This window comes from Balaenoptera borealis, assembly GCF_965194805.1.
Source record: "Balaenoptera borealis genome assembly, chromosome: 10".
NCBI lineage: Eukaryota > Metazoa > Chordata > Mammalia > Artiodactyla > Balaenopteridae > Balaenoptera > Balaenoptera borealis.
In genome coordinates, this window is record NC_138874.1 from 81729262 (window position 1) to 81743214 (window position 13953).

A 13953-nucleotide genomic window follows, 5' to 3' on the forward strand; every position below is an offset into this window, starting at 1 on the left:
TGGAATCCAACCAGGGAGGAAGGGGGAAATGCAGCATTTCTCCTAAACAGTACTATCCAATAGAATTTTCTGCAATGGTGGAAATGTTCTATATTGGCACAGTCCAAAATGACTATGAAATGTGGCTATTTACATTTAAATTTTAATTAAAATTCAGGTTTTTTGTGTGTTTGTTTCTTTCTTAGTGCGAGTCTGTTGCAGTAATCACATTTCAAGTGCTCTGCATCGATGTGCAGCTCGTAGCTGCCATACTGGACAGCATATAAAACATCCCCTTCATCACAGGAAGTTCTATTGGACAGCGGTGGCTAGAGGCCAGGATTTTGGTGAGGAGGTGAGCCCAGATATTTCAGCTTTTCCTAATTCTACTCAGAATCTCATCTGTCCTAAGGGAAGTGGAGGAATTGATCATTAAACCTAAGCCATTGAGTCCTTGTGAGAGTCAAAATGGGATAATCCATAGAATGTGCTGGATGCAATGCCCTGCACATAGTAAATGTGCAAGACGTCTTAACCAGTATTTGTATTAATAATAATTTTACATGTTTAAAAGTTGGGAGGGACATGGTACTACAGTTGGATCATTATTAGTTAAATAACCTTTTGCGAATGTGGTCAGCTACTCTGGTACCTCAACTACCATTTATGGCTGTGCTCCAACCCCCTCCCCTAGCTTCTTCCTCCCCTCTCTGAGTTGGACACTACCTGTACTGTTCTGGCCTAGAGACACAGCATACCTAGTCAAATCCCTACCATTTGTAACCAATAAATAACAAGTGTGTGAACTAAAATCATACTGTGCCATGGTTCAGGGGAATCAATTTTCAGATGAGATTCTCAGAAGCGTAACACCTTAGGGTACATCCATTATAGAAGGAATTGTTTGTTCCTGTTATTTGGTCAAACAAGGATGTGTGGACTCAGCAGAGAGAAACGAGAACATTGGTTCCAGATAAATAATATTTGGGGTGTCCACGTCAGACTGGAAGCTACCAGAAGGTTGGGGGTAGGGGATGGAAATGTGAAGCTTTTGCCTAAATAGAATTTGAAAGTTTATTTCCATGGCTAATAGAGATTCTAAGGATAACTACAAACAGCATAACAAAGATGCAAGTGTATTATGCTGTCAGTTATACAAATGAGGGCAGCACATGGAATGGGAAATTGTGATTCTTCCCAGAACACCAAGAAACAGACTTCTGAATAACCTTTTCTCAAATTCCTGTTCTTCTGACTTCTTTCATAAGATCACATCCTATGGGCACCTTTCAGATTCCACTTTCTTTATTGTCTCCTTGGTTCCTTTTTCATCACATCACTTCTTTTCATATGAAGGTTTTCTTAGAATTTAGCCCCTATTTCTCTGCTTTCCCTTCTTTGCCCAAATCCCGATCCCCCTCTTGTCATGACTGTGGCTAACACCTGCCCGTCAGAAGCAGTGCATTTCCAAGTCTCACCTCTCTCTGAACTCCATTTATCACCAGACCCCCAGTGGATATTGTCACTTAAATCCTCCCCACCCCATCACTTCCAATGTTAACCTATCAGGAACTTGCTAGCTGGGTGACCTTGGATAAGTTACATAACAACTCAAAACTTCAGTTTCTTCACTTATGAAACAAGCAAAATAACAACACCTTCCTTCCAGGGCTACTGTGAAGGTTAAATGAGACATTTATGTGTGAAGTGCCTAGCACAGTAGCTAATGCATAGTAAGTACTTAATCAGTGTTAGCAGAATGATTCACAATAGCCAAGATATGGAAACGACCTACGTGTCTGTTGACCGATGAATGGATAAAGAAGATGTGATCTATATATATACATATATATATACACAATGGAATATTATTCAGTCATAAAACAAGAAGATCCTGCCATTTGCGACAACATGGATGAACCTGGAGGACATAATGCTATGTGAATAAGCCAGACACAGAAAGACAAATACTGTATGATCTCAATTATATGTGGAATCTAAAAAATTTAAATTCACAGAAGCAGAGAATAGAACAGTGGTTGCCAGGGCCTGGGTGTTGTGGGAAATGGGGTCAAAGGGTATAAACTTTTACTTATAAGATGCATAAATGCTGGGGATCTAATGTACAGCATGGTGACTATAGTTAATAATACTGTATTGTGTACTGAAATTTGCAAAGTGAGTAGGTCTTAAGTGTTCTCACCACACACACACAAAAGGTAACTATATTAGGTGATGGGTGTTTCAGTTAGCTTGGTTGTGGGAATCATTTCACAATGTATACATATATCATATCATCAGGCTGTACACTTTAAGTATATTGAATTTTCATTTGTCAATTATGCCTCAATAAAGTTGAGGGGAAAATTTAAAAAAAATAAATGTTAGCTGAACATACAGCAAATACAAATACTCTTCCCTTGACCCCATAGAATATAAGCTATTTGATGGCAGAAAACTTCTCAGTCTCATTTACTGTTCCCCCAGTGCTCACAGAGTAGGAACTTCAATAAATCTTTGTGGAATGAGTGAATGTTAGTTACGCATCACCTTTGTTGTCACCTCTGTGATTCTTCCTCTTATAGATTCATTCGATTAGGATTTATGACATTTATTCTGAGCTAAGTCAGCAACCGTGAGCAGGACCAAGATAGCCCCACACTATGACTCTCTTCCTAGTTCAGGGCTGCTGTGCAGGTTGAGAGTTCTCTGACCCAGCTAGGACTCCTGAGAACACATCAGGGATAAGAAAGTTTACATGGAGAATGGGAAAGAGAGAGAAACTGCTGGTTTTGTCACCCAACCAGATGTGGAGTATGACCCAAAAAACGATGAGAAAGTCCCCATGGTCTGCCCCACAGACTTTGTGACCTGCCCTTTCTTGCTCCCATAGGATCAGCACAAAGGTCCTACTGATTTTAATAACATTGAGCTTTGTTTCCCAGTTAATTTCTTCAAAATCTTTCAAATGACTGCTCAAACTTTTATGTCATTTTTTCCTGAATTATGCATTTGGGTTTAGCGTTTGGTTTCTCCAAATCAGATTTGAATAAAATTATCTAATTTTCATCATGTTAAGAGATGATGTACACCTCTTTCCCTTCTCTAAACAGCTGTTGGGAGAGCTGTGAGGAATTTAATGACTTCCTATAATGTCCCAGGCCCTGTGTATAGATTTCCTTTGAATCTCACAGGACCTATTTTCCAATTGAGGGAAAGTGGCTTAGAGTGGTTAAATAAATTGCCCAATATTATGCAACTAGAAAGCTGTGCTGGTATATGAAATCAGGTCTGTCTACTCTGGGATAGATTGATTGCAAGAACAGCTGGGGTTCTCCATCCCTGTTTCCATATCCTTTGCAATGTGAATTAGCTCTGCCCGTCGGGAAGTGGGGCCTGTTTCCCCACCCCTTGAATCAGTGGGGAAGAGGAACAGTGGTGGGCCAGTGCTGAGTCTAGATATTAGGGGGCCATGCCACCACTGGCTCTCTCTCAGTACCCTGCATCACCATGAGAATGAGCCTGAGCTAGCCTACTGGAAGATGAGCGAACACATGGGGCCAAGCTCAGTCAGCTCAGTCACCCCAGCCAAGGCCCCAGACACCAGGAGAGCCAGACCAACATTAGCAGAGCCAGCTGCTACCCCCTTGGCAGGCTTCAGGGGCATGAGTGAGCCCACCTAGACCAGCTCAGATCAGCAGAACTGCCCAGCCTACATGCTCACGCACAAAAATAAAGGTTTCCTGTTGTAGCCACTGCAGGGTTGTTGTGGTTTGTCATGCAGCGTTATTTAGCCAAGAGATGACTACTATAAATTCAGTGTCTGCAGATCTTGTATTTACTTTAGAAGAGTATAAGAGAAAAGTTTTTGCAAACACATCTATCAGAAGTCTTTTTTCCCCAGTTTTTATTGTGCTAGTATGTTCTTTTCAATGACTCAAGGGGAAAAAAAAAGTGTTGTGAGCAATATATTAGAAGAGAGAATAAATTGTGTTTAATGGGCCAACTTAATGAGCGACTGAATTGCAAACTGAACTACAGTGCCTGTCTCTCCATCTCTATCATCAGACAAATCCAACGCAAACAAATCAACCAGTATTTTTGAGTGTCTAGCTTGTGCGCAGTACAATAGTATTTAAGACAGCGTTCCTGTCTTCAAGGAATTTACAATCTAGTTGAAGTAACCACGCAAATGAGAGAAGTTGAATAACAATAAAAGATTTCAAAAACACCGTCACCACAATCTAACATTTCAAAAAGAAAAGGTGCATGATCATTTTGATAAAGGAAGTCAACACCTGCTAGAATTCAGAGGAGAAGCTAAATGCTTGGGACAGATGCTGCTTAAGGTAAAGGCTGACTTTACAGGTGAGTCTGGAACTCCTTGGAGCATGTCAGTAAGCAGATAAGAAGGCTCTCATGGTAGGTGAAACTGCAGGTAACAATATTAGCAGTGGGAAAGTGCAAGGTGTATTTGGCAGTGAGTAAATAAGTCATTTTGACGAGAACAGGGAAAATCAATAGGACAAAGTGACTGATTAGATAGGGAGTGAAAGAGACACGAGAAGCATGTGTGTCTCCAGCCGGGAGGATGGTGATCATTAACAGAGAGAGGAGTTAAGAGGTGGCAGTTGGTGAACTATTCAATATATGACACGTGGAGCTTGAGATGGGAGTGAAATCCCCAGCAGACTGTTGGAAATTTAGGTCAGGGGCCAAGGGAGAAGGTCACAGTTAGAGATAAGGCTCGAAAATCTTCAGAGCAAGAGAGCTGAGATGAAACCAGAGCAGGAGGACACGGCCTGGACCTCGGGGAATGCTCGCAATGTCTAGTGGAGGAGATAGGATAGATGCACAGCTGACTGCTAAGCGGGATGGAGCGAGTGCCTCATGAGTCACATAAGCGTGATAACCATTCAGAGGCAGGAGAGAGGTGTACACCAGCAGAGCGGAAACATTCTCTTTCAAGAGAAGAATGAGTGATAATAAGCAGGACCTGCTCACAGCAGGACCAGACGGCTTCTGTAAGTCATTGGAAGGGATGCATTGTTCCAGCTAGACAGCTCACCTGCTAACATCAGAAACACAGGGAAGGCTGGTTAGACTTTATTTGCAAAAAAACCAACCAGCCAGCTTTGTTTGGGGCTGATTTACCCTTTTTGACTCTCTGTGTTGATCTTCTTAATGGATTAATTAGCAAGTTTCTGCTTCACCTTTATTCATTTTTGATAAATTCAGAAAGTGCAAATTGAAGCAAGCATTTGATGAGGATAAAGCCAATCCAAATAAATAAGGCATCGAGGTAAAAGAACAATGGCCAAATGCCCCTTTAGTTTCTGTGCTAAAGTATATCTTAATAGTTATACAAATTAACACATACTGGGTACTATTGTATCAGTCTTTTTCAGCAGAGACACATTTATACATTCATATGAACTAGTTCTCGTGATTATAGTCGATGACACGACAGCATCATTAAGCGAAGAAAATATAATTCATCCCAACCACTGGAAGAACCACTCAAAGAGTTTCTAGCAATATAAATAATAACCATTGGTTCTATTTTATTTCAGTAGAGTGTGAAGAGTAGAAAAACACGAAGTGAAAACAAAGGCTACCTTGGTTTTTATACATTTATAAAAAGGAGCCATAAGTCTGCCAGCAAACGGCTTGCCAGTTGCTTTAAGTGTTTCCAACCAATCTGAAGGTTAGTTGAAAGCAGTGTATCTTATAAGCAGACACATCAACATTAACCTTCTGGTCTATATCTGCTCCAAGTGCTCTGTTCCAGAAACACTACATGTAGGAACCGGTATGTTAATAGGCTTTCCAAACGGCTCAGCACCCTAAAATTGAAGAACCATGACCTAGGTATCCTAGGGAGACCCAAGGATAGTTGGGAAGGTGCCCCAGTGGACAGGACCCAGACCTCCCCTTTTCCTTTTCTCCTTCTTTAAGCAGAGCAGCTCTCCTCTATGATTTTATTGTGTTGGGCTTCCAATCCACTCCATTCATCAAGCCAGAAATCTAAGAGTCGTCCCTTACCTCCCACATCAATCCGTCTGCACGTCCTGTCAATGAACTCATCAAAATCTACCTTAAAATCCGCCTCACTTTTTTCCATCTGCGTTGCCAGCACCCTAATCCCGCTTGCCGCCTTCTCTTGCCTACTCCTGTCATAGCAGCCTAACCCATCTACTTGTTTTTGCTCTAAGCCTCTGCCATGAGAACACCAAGAATTTTTTTCTCAAAACTTAAATTAGATCACATTGCCTTGCAGCTTATAACTTTTCTATGGCTCCCAAAGCACCAATCTGGGCTCCTCCGACCATGGCCCATAAGTGTGTCATGCCCCTGCCTATCGCTGCATCATCTTGTGCCGCATTCCCCATGTCTGTTTTTTTTTCTTAGCATCAAGCCAAGGACGTAGAGTCTTTACATCTGTTCTTCCTCCTGCCTGGAAAGCTCTTCATCTTTTTTTTTTTTTTTTTTTTTAACTGCAAAGACCTCAACTTAAATATCACCTCCCCAGAGGTCTTCTAAGACCACTCTATTTAAACTCAATCTCTCTCCTCCATTATTCTCCATCTTAGCACTTTCTTTCTCCTTCATAATTTTTATCTCAACTTGAGTTTTTTGTTGCTGTTTGCTTTCATTTTGTTTGGCCCTAAACTAAAAGCGCAATGAGAATAGGAACCATGCCCACCGTGTTCACCATTGTGCCTCTGGTACCTAGCATGGTGCTTGGCATATATCAGGAACTCAGTTATTGGATGAATGAATGGTTTAAAGGATTCGAAGTTTTCAAGGTGTGGAGTCCCTGAGATAGACAAGTTAGACATTTTGGTTGGGGTGAGAGTGTGCATTTAGAAATTAAATTCCATTCCAGAGTTATACTGGTGACCGGTGATCTGAAATTCTCAAGCCCATGCTCTTCCAGCCTAGTGGAGCTAGATCATATTATTGTTGGGAAACTTCTATGAAGCTAAAAGGTTGTTTTGCCCCTTATGAAGAGAGATGTATTCCTGTTTATCTGTAAGTACAAATTTATCACAATAAGAAATAAGAATTTGAGCCCTTTGGGGGAGAATGCCAATTGATTATACAGCATGCATTATTAATACTTATTATGGTTATATTAAAACTCATATGAATCTCATGTAATCTCATTTTAAAAGTATAGGCTTTTGGCCAAGAACATTATGACTATCTAGTTTGGCATTAGCATCATCTGGAGAGGGTCTAAGGCAGGATTATTGAAGTAGATTTGACTGCTTGCTAACAGTGCGTTGTATTTCCCGTCAACTGATGGAGGGGGACGTGGAAGAGGAGGGAGTGGTATCGTGCTGGGAGGGGTGGGATGGATGAGGATGATGAGAACTAGCTCTAAGCTCCCTTCCAACTGCTTCTGATTCTTCAATTCCAGCTGAGCCAATTCAGCCTAACTAAACAGTTACTGAGGGCCTTCTGAGTGCCAGGAACTGAGCTGGGAGCATGACCGTGAACAATTTAGACACCCACTCTGCCCTAACAGAATCTGGAGACGGTCAGTGAGAGGTGAACACGACCTGGTAAAACCAGATGGTGACATCAGTCAGCACTTGGCTGTCCTCTTGGAATGTCAGTGTGGCACAAGAATTAGCCACGTGTAGTGAACAATCAAAAAAATAGCACTTTCTTAAATGGTATAAAATATTTCTAGCCCCCATATAAAAAAAATGACCACTGGACATGTTTGAAATGGCCCCAGAATTTGAAGTCCCAACTGGCTTCACTTAAATGTTCCTTCATCCCCTCATTTGTTTGAGCTCTTTAGCAATACCTACATGTTTATTGTATTTCCTGTGTGATATTGAGCCATTTTTTTCTTAATGTAATAGTAAAATCCATATGCACTTCTCTTATTAGATTTATGAAATAATGGAATGTCTGACTTACCCAGAATTTCTTGATATGTAAGCCTGCAGCTGTTTTCCAATACCCTGTTGTGTTCATAGTTACTTATTCAAATTTGATAGAACCATCATGGTGCTGATTTGTAACTCATGGCAACCAGAGCATCTTTTACTTTCTCATTAGCCCCTCTGCAATAATCATCATTTTCCACATTAGGTACTACATTCATTGTTAGTATAAATCATACTCTTCTGAATTGTCTCAACACCAACATTGCCAAGTAGCTGGCTCATTTCGCACCTACCTTTTATTTAAGTTGACAATAGTTGTCTCACTGGTTGTAAGACATTTCCTCCACTTTTTTCAGCTATTTTATGACTTAGAGGAAAAAATACAGATTATGTGATGATGTTGGGCAAGTCATTCACTTCTCTGGGCCTGTTATTTAATCTGTAGAATTAGAGGATTTAATTAGGTTAGAGGTTAAGCTACTGGACAAGGAGGAAAATTTAGCTCTCAGATGAGCTTGGAATGGCCTTCACAGCATTGAGATAATTCATTGGCAGCTCTCTAAAATTGGGAGATTTCCCATGAAACTCCAGATTTCTGGCTTCTCTTTGAAAGATCAACATCTGAATTCCCTTGACAAATCTGGCCCCAGAGACTGCTTGCCTGCATCTCACATCCTTCTCACATTCACTAGTGACAGGGGAGGAAGACACAGCTAGCCCCTCGCATTTCTCTTCTGATAGCACCTGAAGATGGTTACACCGCATGCCCTGTTCCTGCTGAAAGCTAACGGGAGACTTAGAAAAACCAGACTCAGAAAGGGAAGCTCTCTTAATGGCCTAGAAAATTCCTTGAGGAAAGAGAAAAACAGCGACCTCACCTATACCGTAGCCTTTGGCCACTGTCCATGTTGTGGTCTTGCATTGCTCAATAGTTATCATGGTTTGGGTTAATACATTTGTTTAAAAAAACTTGGGGGGAGGGGTGGGGTGGAGGACAAGGTGATTTATCTTGACTCCCTGCCCTTCCTAGTTCTGTGAATCCACCTTCCTTAAAACAGTTCTTTCTGTTTGGTAACTTTAGGAGAAGGTGTGTGTGTGTTGAGGGGAGCAGGTCTTGTTTTGGGTTTAAAAAAAAAAAAAAAAAAAGAGAAGAAAATTCTAGCCTGAGCTTATTGGGAGAGAGTGGTCTTTAAATTAGACACCTGTTCTTCACTTAATTGCAGACCCCAACTGGCCCATTTTATTTATTTATCTGTCTGGCCCCTCTAGGCGTCTGAGTTTCCACTAGGTAATCTCTAAATTCCCTTCCATCTTAACAAACCTAAACGTTTTAAAGATATTCTTTCAAAGGGGCCGAGCCTCTGCAGGCAGGTATATCCCTGCCTCCCTCTCCTGACAGAATATCACCAGTCTAAACACAAAGATACAACCCTTGTCTGGGTTCCATTAAATCCCCAGAAAAATCCCTAGCACGTAGAAGGCACTTAGTAAATATTTGTGGAATGAAGTATTCAGGGTTAGCAATTACCTTTGGAAAGGATCTATGGTGATTAACAGAGCAAATTAGTGTTTAAGAGAGCGCAGACAATCACCTTAATGGCAATATCATTATATTTTATGTTACCCAGTAGAGAGGGATAGCTAGCCTAAAATGCTTTGGTTTAAATATTTTGTTGTTTTTTAAACTCCCTATTAACATGTCCTGGGTATAAATACAGTCAGGCTTTTAGATTTCAATTTTATTTCTACAGAAGGATAGGTATATATTCCAGGCAGTAGTGAAGAAAAACAGTAAGCCTGGTCTTAAAGGAATAAGGATTTGCCTCCTTAACTAAGATAGGCTTAAAAAAAAGCACTTCATGAAAATCAGGTTTCTGAACGGGGCCAGAGCGGGGATAGGTGGCAGAACGCTGCCCCCTTGTGTTTAGTATTAGAACTTACAACCTAAGTGCCCACACAGATACGGAGAACAAACTAGTGGTTACCAGAGAGGAGAGAGAAGGGGGAGGGGCAAGATAGGGGTAGAAGATTAAGAGCAACCAAAACTAAATAAATGAATTTATTAAAAAAAAAAAAAAAAGAGATACAAACTTCAATGTACAAAATAAATAAGCAACAAGGATATATTGTACAGCACAGGGAAATATAGCCACTATTTTGTAATAATTTTAAGTGGAGTATAATCTATAAAAATACTGAATCACTATGTTGATCACCTGAAACTAATATTGTAAATCAGCTATACTTCAATTAAGTTAATTAATTAATTAAAAGTTCAATCTGGAAAGGTAAAAGAAAAGAATGCTGCAGTATTTGGAAAAGTACACACAAATAATCTTCTCAGAGGAAGAGATTGAGAAAACTGCCTCATTTGACTTCAGTATAAACTAGCAATCCTAACAAACCAGCCGGCAGCGCTGGATGGAGAGCAAAGATTTTAGACATTTAAAATTACTTAAAAAACCCACCAACAAATACATATTGAACATCTAGATGGAAGTCATTGGAATGGAGGTGGTGTATAAGATCATGGAGTTCCAAGGAAGAATTCCACACCCCTAAATTTGGATGGTTCTTTGTAGGGTTTAATGGCTCCTACTTCTCTGCAAGACAGGGAGCTTTGTGCCGACGACCACCCTTCCTTCAAAGCCTTACCATCCTAAACCCCATGCCTCAAGACTGTCAGAGTTGATACCACTTTGCCTTGTCTGTTATTGAGAACTAGTCTAATATTGATAACAATACCTCACATTTTATGGAATATATACATTTGCCATGCACTGCTCTGTGTGTTTTACATACATTCAGTCATTCACTCTGCATAATGACCCAGCGAGGGGAATATTAGTATTGTCTCATTTTACAAGTGAGTAACCAAGCCACGGAAAGATTACTCTGTTACGAGGTACCCACTGCTAAGCTGGCGAGGCTGACTACTCACTCTGTCATGCTGTCTCTCGATGACAATAGCTAGCCGGAGGGCCTCCAAAAATTGTTCTGCAGGTTGTTCATTGTGCAAGGTTGCTGCCCAAGGGAGCTTGGGAACAGTAATCCAATCCCCACTCAGCTTGCCAAACTGTAAGCCTGCGGGGCTGCATCTGCCCAGAGAGGTCTTTACCTAATTAGCACAAAGGTGCTGGGAGCCAAGTACTGAATTGAATGCTTTGTATTATCTCATTTCATCCATTTGTCCCCAAGCCTCTGCCCATTCTGTTTTCAAGACCCCAGTGCTTCCTACACATGCAAAGAACTCTGTATTGCTTATGTTTTAAGAACTTTAGGGCACATGAATCATTTGTAGACCTACCTATGAACACCACTTACTTGCTTTGATTTTTTTTGTCTGTCAAAAGATGCTCCAGGTGTTAACTGCTTGGGCAGCTTTAATTAAGCAACTAGGTCAACTAGGGGAGAATGCATAACTTTGAAATAAGCTCTTAATAATTTAAAACATAAACTATTTTAAACCTATATTTTCTGCATCTTTAGTAGCAATATTTGTATCCAGTAATTTACTCATTTTGCATACAACGAACGCTTCTTTTTTTGTTTGTTTGGTTGGGTTTTTTTGTTTTATGTTTTTTTTTGACCGCCAGGCACTATTTGGTAATGAGGATTCAATAAACAATAAAATTATTGTTACCCTAAATAAATTCCTAGTCAAATAAAGGAGAAATATAGGAAATGGAACTCACTTATTTATCATTACATATTTAAGGGTTATTATATGTCAAATTCTCTTGGGCACTAAAGGTACAAAGAAGCTCTGAACTATTATCACCAGACAGGACAAATGCTTCTCATACTAAAATATATTTCAGTCAAGTCAAAGTTACCTCACCTAACTAAACTAAACAAACTAGGAGTATCCAGTACAGAGATCACTTACTTAAAAGTGCTGTAATTTCCTCACAGAATCTTCTTGGACCACTCTCTCTGATGATAGTCTCAGGAAGATACTCAAAATGGAATTGCTTTTTAAACTGTTAAAATTCTTGAGAAGCCCTGAGCTTAATGACACTGACTACCTTAAAGAGAATAACATTTTTATGCATAATATAAACACCAATGAGTATGAATCTTTAAGTCCTCAAAATTAGTAACAATTAGCATAGTGCCTCCCAGATTACAGTGCATTTTCAGAGTCATTTTTCATTTGATACTCATAAAACCCGACAAGGAAGGTTTTAATTTACTTTCATCTCTTTCTAGAGGATTAAGCAAGACCAGTGAGATTTGTCCATGGTCCTTTAGGTAATAGGCGGAGCCAGGTCTATAAATCAAACCAAGTATCATGTAGATTTCACAATGACATTACAAAATCCCCTATAGTATTTTGTTATTCCAGTCTTGACTGGGGTATTATTATTTACTGCCAGCTTAATAACAAGATTCAAGCTACAATAATTCAGTATGAAATAGATATTTTAAAAACACATCTGAAAAGTAATCTCTACTTACCCGGAAGCCACTGTTGCTTATAACAGCATGTAATGGCCAGATCCACGACATATTGTATGCTGTAGTGTCAAAACATCCATAATGGCTGATTCATTAGGATTCATTTGGCTTTGCAGTGAAAGCAGTTCTTGATATAATTTTACAGTGTAATTTAGTTAATTTCACTAAATAGTATTGGGACAGACCAGGAAATTCCCAAGAAAGTAATGCCATCTAGAGGTAAAATCAGGCAGATGACATGTACCTGCAACAAATTGCAAATAAAATATATAGAATAGTTTATTTAACCATAAAAAGGAATGAAATATTAATACGTGCCACATCATGGATGAATCTTGAAAATATTGTGCTAAGTCAAAGAACCCAGACACAAAAGATTATGTACTGTATGATTCCATTTATATGAAATATCCAGAATAGGTAAATCCATTGAGACAGAAAGCACATTAGTGTTTGCCAGGGGCTAAGGAAGTAACTGCTTTATGGGCAGGGGGCTTTCTTTTGGGGTGATGAAGATGTTTTAGAACTAGATAGTAGATGCATAAGGTTGTGAATATATTAAATGCCCCTGAATTGCTCTCTTTAAAATGGGCAAAGTCAATTGAAACACTTCTGGAAAGGATTCACCATTCTAGATGCCATTAAGTGAATTTTGCCTCATTTTAAAATGTTTTAAATAAAATAAATATATAGAATGTATTAATCTGTAATACCTTCATTTATACAAAACGAGTGTTAAACCACATGTGTCCTGTCATTTGTTGACTGAGGCAATGTTCTAGGCACAAAGAGAATATGAAGATGCATAACCCAGTTTCTATCCTTAAAAGCTACAAGTCAGTGGTGAAGGGTTGTACGTTCAAAAAACAGGACTAGATGGTGGGACGTGATAAGTGGCATAAGGGAGAGAAAAGATAACTACAGGCATACCTCAGAGATATCGTGGGTTTTGTTGGAGACCACGGCAATAAAGCAAGTCACATGAATTTTTTGGTTTTCCAGTGCATATAAAAGTTAATTTACAATATACTGAAGTCTTTTAAGCGTGCAATAGCATTATGTCTAAAAAATATATACATACTTTATTAAACAAAATTTATTTATTTTTGGCTGCGTTGGGTCTTCGTTGCTGCGCGCAGGCTTTCTCTAGTTGGTAAGTGAGGGCTACTCTTCATTGCGTTGTGCAGGCTTCTCATTGCGGTGGCCTCTCTTGTTGCAGAGCATGGGCTCTAGGCACGTGGGCTTCAGTAGTTGCGGCGCTTGGGCTCAGTAGTTGTGGCTCGCGGGCTCTAGAGTGCGGGCTCAGTAGTTGTGGCGCACGGGCTTAGTTGCTCCACAGCACGTGGGATCTTCCCGGACCAGGGCTTCAACCCGTGTCCCCTGCACTGGCAGGCGGATTCTTAACCACTGTGCCACCAGGGAAGCCCTACATACTTTAATTTAAAAATACTTTATTGCTAAAAAATGTTAACCATCATCTAAGTCTTTAGCAAGTTGTAATCTTTTTGCTGGTGGAGGGCCTGGCCTTGATGCTGAAGGCTGCTGACTGATCAGGGCAGTGGCTGAAGGTTGGGGTGGCTGCGGCAGTTTCTTAAAATAAGAACAG

The 13953-nt window shown here is 40.0% G+C and overlaps 1 long non-coding RNA gene across 14 annotated transcripts in view; it reads left to right on the forward strand.

The window, feature by feature from the left end:
- Window positions 1–13953, forward strand: part of LOC309604704 — a 102364-nt gene that overhangs the window by 9915 nt on the left and 78496 nt on the right. For 11 of the 14 annotated variants that reach the window (XR_014230979.1, XR_014230980.1, XR_014230981.1 and 8 more), the window contains one exon: window positions 186–334. This is a non-coding gene — a long non-coding RNA (uncharacterized lncRNA). Of the gene's footprint in view, window positions 1–185; window positions 335–6868; window positions 7015–13953 lie in introns of all 14 variants that reach the window. The other 3 variants (XR_014230984.1, XR_014230989.1, XR_014230987.1) reach the window with 2 other exon arrangements.